The following is a 12,288-nucleotide window of genomic DNA, read 5'->3' as shown; positions in this document are numbered from 1 at the left end:
TTGGTTATCAGTTCAGACCGTGGCAGCTTATTCACTTCAAGATTCTGGGCAAGCTTCCAAGAAGCTATGGGAACTCATCTGTCATTCAGTACTGCGTTTCATCCTCAATCGCAAGGACAAGTTGAACGCGTCAATCAAGTTCTCGAGGACATGCTTCGAGCTTGCGTCATTTCCTTCGGCAAGAAATGGGAGGAATCTCTCCTGTATGCTGAGTTCTCTTATAATAATAGCTATCAAGCTAGTCTGAAGATGGCCCCCTTCGAAGTGTTATATGGACGAAAGTGCCGAACCCCTCTGAACTGGTCAGAAACTGGGGAACGTCCACTCTTCGGTCCGGATATTATCCAAGATGCCGAAGAACAAGTCCGCATTATTCGCGAGAATCTCAAGACTGCTCAGTCACGTCAGAAGAGTCAGTATGACCGTCATCACAAAGACATGGTCTATCAACCTGGCGAAAAGGCTTATCTTCGAGTCACACCTATGAAGGGTGCTCACCGCTTCGGGATCAAGGGCAAACTAGCTCCTCGCTATATTGGCCCATTCACTATTCTCGAAAGGCGTGGAAAAGTGGCATACCAACTGGAGCTACCGCCGAACCTTTCTCAGGTTCACGATGTGTTCCATGTGTCACAGCTCCGCCGTTGCTTCAAGGACCCAATCCGAGCCGTGGATCATGAAGTGCTCGAATTGCAGCAAGACCTCTCCTATAAGGAGCATCCGGTCCGCATTCTCGACCAAGCTGAACGCCGCACACGTCAGAAGGCGATCAAGTTTCTCAAAGTCCAGTGGTCGCACCATTCCGAAGATGAGGCCACTTGGGAACGAGAGGATCGTCTGCGCGAAGAATACCCCGCACTGTTTCCTTCTACCTCCTAAATCTCGGGACGAGATTTCTTGTAGTGGAGGAGATTTGTAACACCCTGGGAATCATGCTACAGTAACTCCCTGTGATTAAGCTAATCATGTTGCTAAACAGGGCTTGATCACATTTGAATCACCTTCCTTTTCAAACTCCTAGTTCAAACTTCAAATATAATTAAAGTGAAAAATAAAAGTTTTCAAAAACTCAAACAAAAATGTTCAGTGGGTGCCAAATATTACACTGGTAATTATGGTGGAGAAAACACATTTTTATAAAATACCTAAATACTTTTAAATGAAATAAAACAGAAAAGGAAATAAACAAATAAAAAAAGAAAACAGAAAACAGAACACAGTCAGAGAAAAAGAAAAAAAAGGAGAAGCCCTCCCCCCCCACTGGACCCGTGGCCCATCTGGACCGAACCCCCCCGGCCCAAACTGGGCCGCACCCCCGACCCCGGCCCAGCCCACCTCTCCTCCCTCGCCCCCTTCCCTGTTCCCCCGACCGGGTCGGAACAGGGGCGCGCTCCCGCCCGACCACCTCGCCGGCACCGACGCCGGAGAGGATAAGGGCGCCAGCGGCCCCCGCCCCCTCGGGCCTCTCTCCCACTCACCCCGCTCACTCCCTCGGCCTCTGCGCCTCTCCCCCGCCAGATCCACCTCTCTCTCCCCTTCGATCCCCTCTGCCCGCGCGTGCTCGCCGCCGTTCACCGTCGAACTCGCGGCCACCGTGCCCCGATCGCCCCGACGACGTGCCCGAACGACTCCCCGCCGTCGACTACGTCGACTACGCCCTCGGGAACGAGCCGAGCGCCTCTGCACCGGCCTCCCCGAGCTCGTCTTCAACCTTCGGCCGCCGTCGTTCGTCGCCGATTCCGGCTACCCGGCGCCCTCCCCGAGCTCACCGCCACTCCCTACAGCCTCGCAGTGAGCCTCTCCTTCTCCTCCCCCTCTCCGTTGGCTCGCTCGCGCTCCGTAGCTGCTCCCCCACGCACGCCCGAACGCCACGCCGCGGAGCTCGCCGGCGGCGTGTCTCCGGTGACCAAATGGTCACGGGCGTAGGCCCGCTAGCCCGACCGCACCGTGCCGCACCCGCCTAGGTAGTTAGTTCGGCCGTTCGCGCGCTCTAACGCAGCTTCCGTCGGGCACCCGTAGCACCTCGCCGCCGGCGAGCTCGTAGCGGTCGTCCCCGGCCGTTCCAGCCCCTCCGACCACCGCCGTTGGACGCGCGACGTCGAGCCGCGTCGAACGCGCCCAGCCCCGCCCCCGCAAACCCACTGTGGGTGAAACCCGCGCCCCTCCCGCGCGCGCCGCCGTGCGTTTTGGTCGCCGGCGTTGCTCCGGCGCCGGCCGCCGACGTGGCAGGCCTGGGGCCACCCCAGTGCCCCTGCCAGTGGCCCCACGGGCCCAGTTGACTGGGTTGACCCAGTCAACTGCTGACTGGGCAGGCCCAGTCACTGACATGCGGGTCCCGTCGCAAAAATAAAGAAAAAGAAAATGTTTTATAAATAAAAATAATTAGTTTAACTAAACACTCACTGACATGTGGGGCCCACCCCTCTAATTATACTGATAGATTAGTTTAATTAAGTATTAGACTAGCAGAGGCTGACATGTGGGTCCCACTGGACCCACCTGTCTGGTTTGACTGGTCAGCCGACCTGTTGACCTGCTGACGTCAGCATTGCCTCATGCTGACGTCATAATTCATTTTTGCTGAATATAAATAATTCCATAAATTCAAATAAACTTTGAAAATTCATATCTTTTAAACCGTAACTCGGATGAAAATGTTTTCTATATGAAAATTGCTCAGAACGACGAGACGAATCCAAATACGCAATCCGTTCGTCCACCACACCTCCCTAACCTATCGAACTAGCAACTTTCCCCCTCCGGTCCGTCTGTCTGAAAACGCGAAACATCGGGAATACCTCCCGGATGTCCCCCCCTTCACCGGTACCACCTACTGTCGCGTTAGGACACACCTAGCACCGCTCATTGTCATGTCACGCATCGTCATGCTTATGTTTGCATTGTATTTACTGTTTCTTCCCCCTCCTCTCTCCGGTAGACTACGAGACCGACACTACTGCTGCCCAGTTCGACTACGGAGTCGACGACCCCTCCTACTTGCCAGAGCAACCAGGCAAGCCCCCCCCCCTTGATCACCAGATATCGCCTACTCTCCTCTATACTGCTTGCATTAGAGTAGTGTAGCATGTTACTGCTTTCCGATAATCCTATCCTGATGCATAGCCTGTCATTGTTGCTACAATTGTTACCCTTACCTGCTATCCTACTGCTTAGTATAGGATGCTAGTGATTCATCAGTGGCCCTACACTCTTGTCCGTCTGCCATGCTATACTACTGGGCCGTGATCACCTGGGCGGTGATCACGGGTTTATACTTATATACTATATACATGACACATGTGATGACTAAAGTCGGGTCGGCTCGTAGGAGTACCCGCAAGTGGATCTTTGTGGCGGAGCGACAGGGCAGGTTGAGACCGCCTAGGTGAGAGGTGGGCCTGGCCCTGGTCGGCGTTCGCGGATACTTAACACGCTTAACGAGATCTTGGTATTTGATCTGAGTCTGGCCATTTGGTCTATACGCACTAGCCATCTACACGGGAGTAGTTATGGGTATCCCGGCGTCGTGGTATCAGCCGAAGCCTTCGTGACGTCAGCGACTGAGTGGCGCGCGCCGTGTTGGACCGCTTTGACGTAACCGCCGTGATCGTGTGGGTTGCTAGGTCTGCTCGCGGCCGCGTTCGCAACGTGCAGGTGTGCATAGGGCGATGGGCCCAGACCCCTGCGCGCTTAGGATTAGACCGGCGTGCTGACCGCTCTGTTGTGCTTAGGTGGGGCTGCGACGCGTTGATCTTACGAGGCCGGGCATGACCCAGAAAAGTGTGTCCGACCAATTGGGATCGAGCGTGTTGGGTTATGTGGTGCACCCCTGCAGGGATGTTTATCTATTCGAATAGCCGTGTCCCTCGGTAAAAGGACGACCCGGAGTTGTACCTTGACCTTATGACAACTAGAACGGGATACTGAATAAAATACACCCTTCCAAGTGCCAGATACAACCCGGTGATCGCTCTCTAACAGGGCGACGAGGAGGGGATCGCCGGGTAGGATTATGCTATGCGATGCTACTTGGAGGACTTCAATCTACCCTCTTCTACCTGCTGCAAGATGGAGATGACTAGAAGCGTAGTCTTCGACAGGACTAGCTATCCCCCTCTTATTCTGGCATTCTGCAGTTCAGTCCACTGATATGCCCCTTTACACATATACCCATGCATATGTAGTGTAGCTCCTTGCTTGCGAGTACTTTGGATGAGTACTCACGGTTGCTTCTCTCCCTCTTTTCCCCCTTTTCCTTTCTATCTGGTTGTCGCAACCAGATGTTGGAGTCCAGGAGCCTGACGCCACCGTCGACGACGACTCCCACGACACTGGAGGTGCCTACTACTACGTGCAGGCCGCTGACGACGACCAGGAGTAGTTAGGAGGTCCCAGGCAGGAGGCCTTGCCTTTTCGATCGTTGCTACTTTTGTGCTAGCCTTCTTAAGGCATACTTGTTTAACTTATGTCTGTACTCAGATATTGTTGCTTCCTCTGACTCGTCTATGATCGAGCAATTGTATTCGAGCCCTCGAGGCCCCTGGCTTGTATTATAATGCTTGTATGACTTATTTATGTTGTAGAGTTGTGTTGTGATATCTTCCCGTGAGTCCCTGATCGTGATCGTACACATTGGCGTGCATGATTAGTGTGCAGTCAAATCGGGGGCGTCACACATATACCCTAAAGACTTCGGGGAACAGAATAGATCGAGAGTTCCGCCGCCGCAAGGCTCTGTAGCCACCAAAAGTCAATCGAGACCCTGTTCCGGAACCCTGCCGGAGGGGGGATCCCTCACCGGTGGCCATCTTGATCATCCCGGCGCTCTCCATGATGAGGAGGGAGTAGTTCACCCTCGGGGCTGAGGGTATGTTCCAGTAGCTATGTGTTTGATATCTCTCTCTCGTGTTCTTGATTTGGCACGATCTTGATGTATCGCGAGCTTTGCGATTATAGTTGGATCTTATGTTGCTTCTCCCACTCTACTCTCTTGTAATGGATTGAGTTTTCCCTTTGAAGTAATCTTATCGGATTGAGTCTTTAATGATTCGAGAACACTTGATGTATGTCTTGCCGTGCGTATCTGTGGTGACAATGGGATATCACGTGACTCACTTGATGTATGTTTTGGTGATCAACTTGCGGGTTCCGCCCATGAACCTATGCATAGGGGTTGGCACACGTTTTCGTCGTTATTCTCCGGTAGAAACTTTGGGGCACTCTTTGAGGTTCTGTGTTGGTTGAATAGATGAATTTGAGATTTTGATGCATATCGTATAATCATACCCACGGATACTTGAGGTGACATTAGGGTTTTGGTTGATTTGTGTCTTAAGGTGTTATTCTAGTACAAACTCTAGGGCTGTTTGTGACACTTATAGGAATAGCCCAATGGATTGATTGGAAAGAATAACTTTGAGGTGGTTTCGTACCCTACCATAATCTCTTCGTTTGTTCTCCGCTATTAGTGAGTTTGGAGTGACTCTTTGTTGCATGTTGAGGGATAGTTATATGATCCAATTATATCATTATTGTTGAGAGAACTTGCACTAGTGAAAGTATGAACCCTAGGCCTTGTTTCCTAGCATTGCAATACCGTTTACGCTCACTTTTATCATTAGTTACCTTGCTGTTTTTATATTTTCAGATTACAAAAACCTATATCTACCATCCATATTGCACTTGTATCACCATCTCTTCGCCGAACTAGTGCACCTATACAATTTACCATTGTATTGGGTGTGTTAGGGACACAAGAGACTCTTTGTTATTTGGTTGCAGGGTTGCTTGAGAGAGACCATCTTCAACCTACGCCTCCCACAGATTGATGAACCTTAGGTCATCCACTTGAGGGAAATTTGCTACTGTCCTACAAACCTCTGCACTTGGAGGCCCAACAACGTCTACAAGAAGAAGGTTGTGTAGTAGACATCAAGCTCTTTTCTGGCGCCGTTGCCGGGGAGGCTAGGTAAGCGGCACTCACACCTCGTCAACTAAGCTCTTTTCTGGCGCCGTTGTCGGGGAGGTGAGTGCTTGAAGGTATATCTTTAGATCTTGCAATTGAATCTTTTAGTTTCTTGTTTTATCACTAGTTTAGTCTATAAAAGAAAACTACAAAAAAATGGAATTAAGGTTGCCTCATATGCTTCATCTTTTTAATGTCTTTCATGAAAATAAGGATTCCGATAATTGTGCTCAAGTGCTAGAAGAAGAATGCATTAGAATGTTTGGCACTAAATATTTGAATGATGAGCATGATTGCAATGTTGTTAGTATGAATTCTTTGAATACCCATGATGCTAATGATATGCAAAGCCACAAGCTTGGGGATGCTATGTTTGATGAAGATGATATGTTTAGTACCCCAAGTTTTGATGAGCAAATTTATTATGATGAAAGCATGACTCCTATTTATGATGATTATTGTGACGACACATATGCTATAAATAATAAAGATAACCATGAAACTTGTCATCATGATTTTAATTTTCAATTGGATTATGCTTCACATGGTAGTTATTTTGTTGAGTTTGCTCCCACTACTATTCATGAGAAGAATTTTGCTTATGTGGAGAGTAATAAAATTTCTATGCTTGTGCATCATGAAAAGAATGCTTTATGTGCTGGTTATATTGTTGAATCATTCATGATGCTACTGAAAATTATTATGAGAGAGGATCATATGCTTCTACATATTGCAATAATATCAAGTTTCCTCTGTATGTGTTGAAAATCTTGAAGCTATGCTTGTTTTGCTTTCCAATGCTAGTTGTTTCATGTTCCCATAAGTTATTTGCTCACAAAATCCCTATGCATAGGAAGTGGGTTATACTTAAATGTGCTATTCATATTCTTCATGATGCTCTCTTTATGTTTCAATTCTTATCTTTTATGTGAGCATCATTGAAATCATCATGCCTAGCTAGGGGCGTTAAACGTTAGCGCTTGTTGGGAGGCAACCCAATTTTATTTTAGTTTATTGCTTTTTGGTTCTGTTTAGTAATAAATAATCCATCTAGCCTCTTGTTAGATGTGGTTTTGTGTTTTAATTAGTATTTGTGCCAAGTAGAACCTTTGGGAAGACTTGGGTGAAGTCTTTATGATCATGCTGTAAAAAACAGAAACTTTAGCGCTCACGATATTAGCTTCAACTTTTTACTGGAAAGTGATATTTAGTTGATTCTTTTTGCAGATGATTACTAGACAAATTACTCAGGTCCAACAACTTTTTTTAGAATTTTTGGAGTTCAAGAAGTATACGTTTGATACAGATTACTACAGACTGTTCTGTTTTTGACAGATTCTTTTTTCATTGTGTTGCTCGCTTATTTTGATGAATCTATGGCTAGTAAAATAGTTTATAAACCATAGAGAAGTTGTAATAAAGTAGGTTTAACAAAAATATAAATAAATAATGAGTTCATTACAGTACCTTGAAGTGGTGTTTTCTTTTCTTTCGCTAACGGAGCTGATGAGTTTTCTGTGAAGTTTTGTGTTGTGAAGTTTTGAAGTTTTGGGTAAAGATTCGATGGACTATGGAATAAGAAGTGGCAAGAGCCTAAGCTTGGGGATGACCAAGGCACCCCAAGGTAATATTCAAGGACAACCAAGAGCCTAAGCTTGGGGATGCCCCGGATGGCATCCCCTCTTTCGTCTTCGTTCATCGGTAACTTTACTTGGAGCTATATTTTTATTCACCACATGATATGTGTTTTGCTTGGAGCGTCATTTTATTTTGTTAGTATTTTCTTGCTGTTATTTAGAATAATGTTTTGCATCTTTATTTTCAATAAAAATGTCAAGGATAGCTTTTAGCATGCTTATTTTGCAAGTATACATGTTGCTGTTTCAAAACAGAAAGTTTACCGCTGTTGCAAAAATTCCCTAGAAAAGTCAGAATGTGATAAAATGTTGAAACCTTTTGAATAATAAGATCTGATAAATTTACTACAGTGGGAATTTTGTTTCATAATTTTTGGAGTTAGGGAATTATGATAAATCTTGCATTCTTTACAGACTGTACTGTTTTGGCAGATTGCTGTCATGTTTGCATTGTTTGCATATGTTTGCTTGTTTAATGATTCTATTTGAGGACAGGAGTATTAAATATGCAGAGGCATTTAGTATGCAATGTTGAATAATAATTTTAGTGATTTTCTACAGTAGAGTATGATAAGGTTTTTGCATTGGTTTATACTAACTTATCTCACGAGTCCTTGTTGAGTTTTGTGTGGATGAAGCTTTTGAGATTTAGGGAGACCGTGATATGAGAGGAATTAAGGAGACAAAAAAAGCTCAAGCTTGGGGATGCCCAAGGCATCCCAAGATAATATTTCAAGAAGTCTCAAGCGTCTAAGCTTGGGGATGCCCCGGTTGGCATCCCACCTTTCTTCTTCAACAACTATCGGTTAGTTTCGGTTGATCCTAAGTTTTTGCTTCTTCACGTGATGTTTGCTATCCTTGAAATGTCGTTTTGTTTTGCTTGCTGTTTGAATAAAATACCAAGATCTGAAATTATTAAATGAGAGAGTCTTCACATAGCTAAATAATTATTTAACTACTCATTGATCTTCACTTATATCTTTCGGAGTAGTTTGTTGTTTGCTCTAGTGCTTCACTTATATCTTTTAGAGCACGGCGGTGGATTTATTTTGAAGAAATATATGAACTCTCATGCTTCACTTAGATTATTTTGAGAGTCCTACAAAACAGCATTGTAGTTTGCTTTAACAATAATAGGCATTCGAGATTAGTAAAGAAAAAAAAAGAAAGGAAAAATTCTTATGAGTGTGTTGAATACTATGAGAAGTATGATGCTTGATAATTGTGTTGAGATATGAAGATGGTGATATTAGAATCATGCTAGTTGAGTAGTTTTGAATTTGATAAATACTTGTGTTAAAGTTTGTGATTCCCGTAGCATGCACGTATGGTGAACCGTTATGTGATGAAGTCGGAGCATGATTTATTTATTGATTGTCTTCCTTATGAGTGGCGGTCGGGGACGAGCGATGGTATTTTCCTACCAATCTATCCCCCTAGGAGCATGCACATAATACTTTGCTTTGATAACTTGTAGATTTTTGCAATAAGTATATGAGTTCTTTATGACTAATGTTGAGTCCATGGATTATACGCACTCTCACCTTTCCACCATTGCTAGCCTCTCTAATACCGCACACTTTTCGCCGGTATCATACACCCCCATATACCTTCCTCAAAACAGCCACCATACCTACCTATTATGGCATTTTCGTAGCCATTCCGAGATATATTGCCATGCAACTTTCCACCGTTCCATTTCCTATGACACGCTCCATCATTGTCATATTGCTTTGCATGATCATGTAGTTGACATTGTATTTGTGGCAAAGCCACCGTTCATAATTCTTTCATACATGTCGCTCATGAGTCATTGCACATCCCGGTACACCGCCGGAGGCATTCATATAGAGTCATATCTTGTTCTAAGTATTGAGTTGTAATTCTTGAGTTGTAAGTAAATAAAAGTGTGATGATCATCATTATTAGAGAATTGTCCCAGTGAGGAAAGGATGAGGGAGACTATGCTTCCCCCACAAGTCGGGATGAGACTCCGGACGAAAAAAAGAGGCCATAAAAAAAGAGAAAAAAGGCCCAAATAAAAAAAATGAGAGAAAAAGAGAGAAGGGACAATGTTACTATCCTTTTACCACACTTGTGCTTCAAAGTAGCACCATGATCTTCATGATAGAGAGTCTCCTATGATATCACTTTCATATACTAGTGGGAATTTTTCATTATAGAACTTGGCTTGTATATTCCAATGATGGGCTTCCTCAAAATGCCCTAGGTCTTCGTGAGCAAGCGAGTTGGATGCACGCCCACTTAGTTTCTTTTGTTGAGCTTTCATATACTTATAGCTCTAGTGCATCCGTTGCATGGCAATCCCTACTCACTCACATTGATATCTATTGATGGGCATCTCCATAGCCCGTTGATACGCCTAGTTGATGTGAGACTATCTTCTCCTTTTGCCTTCTCCACAACCACCATTCTATTCCATATATAGTGCTATGTCCATGGCTCACGCTCATGTATTGCGTGAAGATTGAAAAAGTTTGAGAATGTCAAAAGTATAAAACAATTGCTTGGCTTGTCATCGGGGTTGTGCATGATTTAAAGACTTTGTGTGGTGAAGATAGAGCATAGCCAGACTATATGATTTTGTAGGGATAACTTTCTTTGGCCATGTTATTTTGAGAAGACATGATTGCTTTGTTAGTATGCTTGAAGTATTATCACTTTTATGTCAATATGAACTTTTATCTTGAATCTTTCGGATCTGAATATTCATGCCACAATTAAGAAGAATTACATTGAAATTATGCCAAGTAGCACTCCGCATCAAAAATTCTTTCTTTTATCATTTACCTACTCGAGGACGAGCAGGAATTAAGCTTGGGGATGCTTGATACGTCTCCAACGTATCTATAATTTTTGATTGCTCCATGCTATATTATCTACTGTTTTGGACAATTTTGGGCTTTATTACCCACTTTTATATTATTTTTGGGACTAACCTATTAACCGGAGGCCCAGCCCAGAATTGCTGTTTTTTGCCTATTTCAGTGTTTCGAAGATAAGGAATATCAAACGGAGTCCAATTGACCTGAAACTCCACGGAACTTATTTTTGGACCAGAAGAAGCCCACGGAGTACCGGAGTTACACCAGGGGAGTCTCGGGCTGCCCACGAGGGTGGGGGGCGCGCCCACCCCCCTAGGGTGCGCCCCCCTACCTCGTGGACAGCCCGGAGGTCCACCGACATACTTCTTCCGCCTATATATATCCATATACCCTAAAAACTTCAGGGAACAGAATAGATCGTGAGTTCCGCTGCCGCAAGCCTCTGTAGCCACCAAAAGTCAATCGGGACACTGTTCCGGCACCCTGCCGGAGGGGGGATCCCTCACCGGTGGCGATCTTCATCATCCCGGCGCTCTCCATGACGAGGAGGGAGTAGTTCACCCTCGGGGCTGAGGGTATGTACCAGTAGCTATGTGTTTGATCTCTCTCTCTCTCTCTCTCTCTCTCTCTTGTTCTTGATTTGGCACGATCTTGATGTATTGCGAGCTTTGCTATTATAGTTGTATCTTATGTTGCTTCTCCCCCTCTACTCTCTTGTAATTGATTGAGTTTTCCCTTTGAAGTAATCTTATAGGATTGAGTCTTTAATGATTTGAGAACACTTGATGTATGTCTTGCCGTGCGTATCTGTGGTGACAATGGGATATCACGTGACTCACTTGATGTATGTTTTGGTGATCAACTTGCGGGGTCCGCCCATGAACCTATGCATAGGGGTTGGCACACGTTTTCGTCTTGATTCTCCGGTAGAAACTTTGGGGCACTCTTTGAGGTTCTATGTGTTGGTTGAATAGATGAATTTGAGATTTTGTGATGCATATCGTATAATCATACCCACGGATACTTGAGGTGACATTGGAGTATCTAGGTGACATTAGGGTTTTGGTTGATTTGTGTCTTAAGGTGTTATTCTAGTACGAACTCTAGGGCTGTTTGTGGAACTTATAGGAATAGCCCAATGGATTGATTGGAAAGAATAACTTTGAGGTGGTTTCATACCCTACCATAATCTCTTCGTTTGTTCTCCGCTATTAGTGACTTTGGAGTGACTCTTTGTTGCATGTTGAGGGATAGTTATATGATCCAATTATATTATTATTGTTGAGAGAACTTGCACTAGTGAAATTATGAACCCTAGGCCTTGTTTCCTAGCATTGCAATACCGTTTATGCTCACTTTTATCGTTAGTTACCTTGCTGTTTTTATATTTTCAGATTACAAAAACCTATATCTACCATCCATATTGCACTTGTATCACCATCTCTTCGCCGAACTAGTGCACCTATACAATTTACCATTGTATTGGGTGTGTTGGGGACACAAGAGACTCGTTGTTATTTGGTTGCAGGGTTGCTTGAGAGAGACCATCTTCAACCTACGCCTCCCACGGATTGATAAATCTTAGGTCATCCACTTGAAGGAAATTTGCTACTATCCTACAAACCTCTGCACTTGGATACCCAGCAACGTCTACAAGAAGAAGGTTGTGTAGTAGACATCAGCGTGCGGCCGCGATTTGCTTGTCCGCTGCCAAATGCTCCTTGAGGTCCTGGCTATACTGCATGCACCATGGCTTAGGCCGGCGCTTATTTGGTGGAGGGGTCGGTGATTTGGGTGGAAGGTGTCGCGCTCGCGCCGGTGGTAGGGGCATGTGGGATGT

The sequence above is a fragment of the Aegilops tauschii genome, chromosome 7 (assembly GCF_002575655.3).
Source record: "Aegilops tauschii subsp. strangulata cultivar AL8/78 chromosome 7, Aet v6.0, whole genome shotgun sequence".
NCBI classification, from domain to species: domain Eukaryota; kingdom Viridiplantae; phylum Streptophyta; class Magnoliopsida; order Poales; family Poaceae; genus Aegilops; species Aegilops tauschii.
This window is presented reverse-complemented; position numbering follows the sequence as displayed.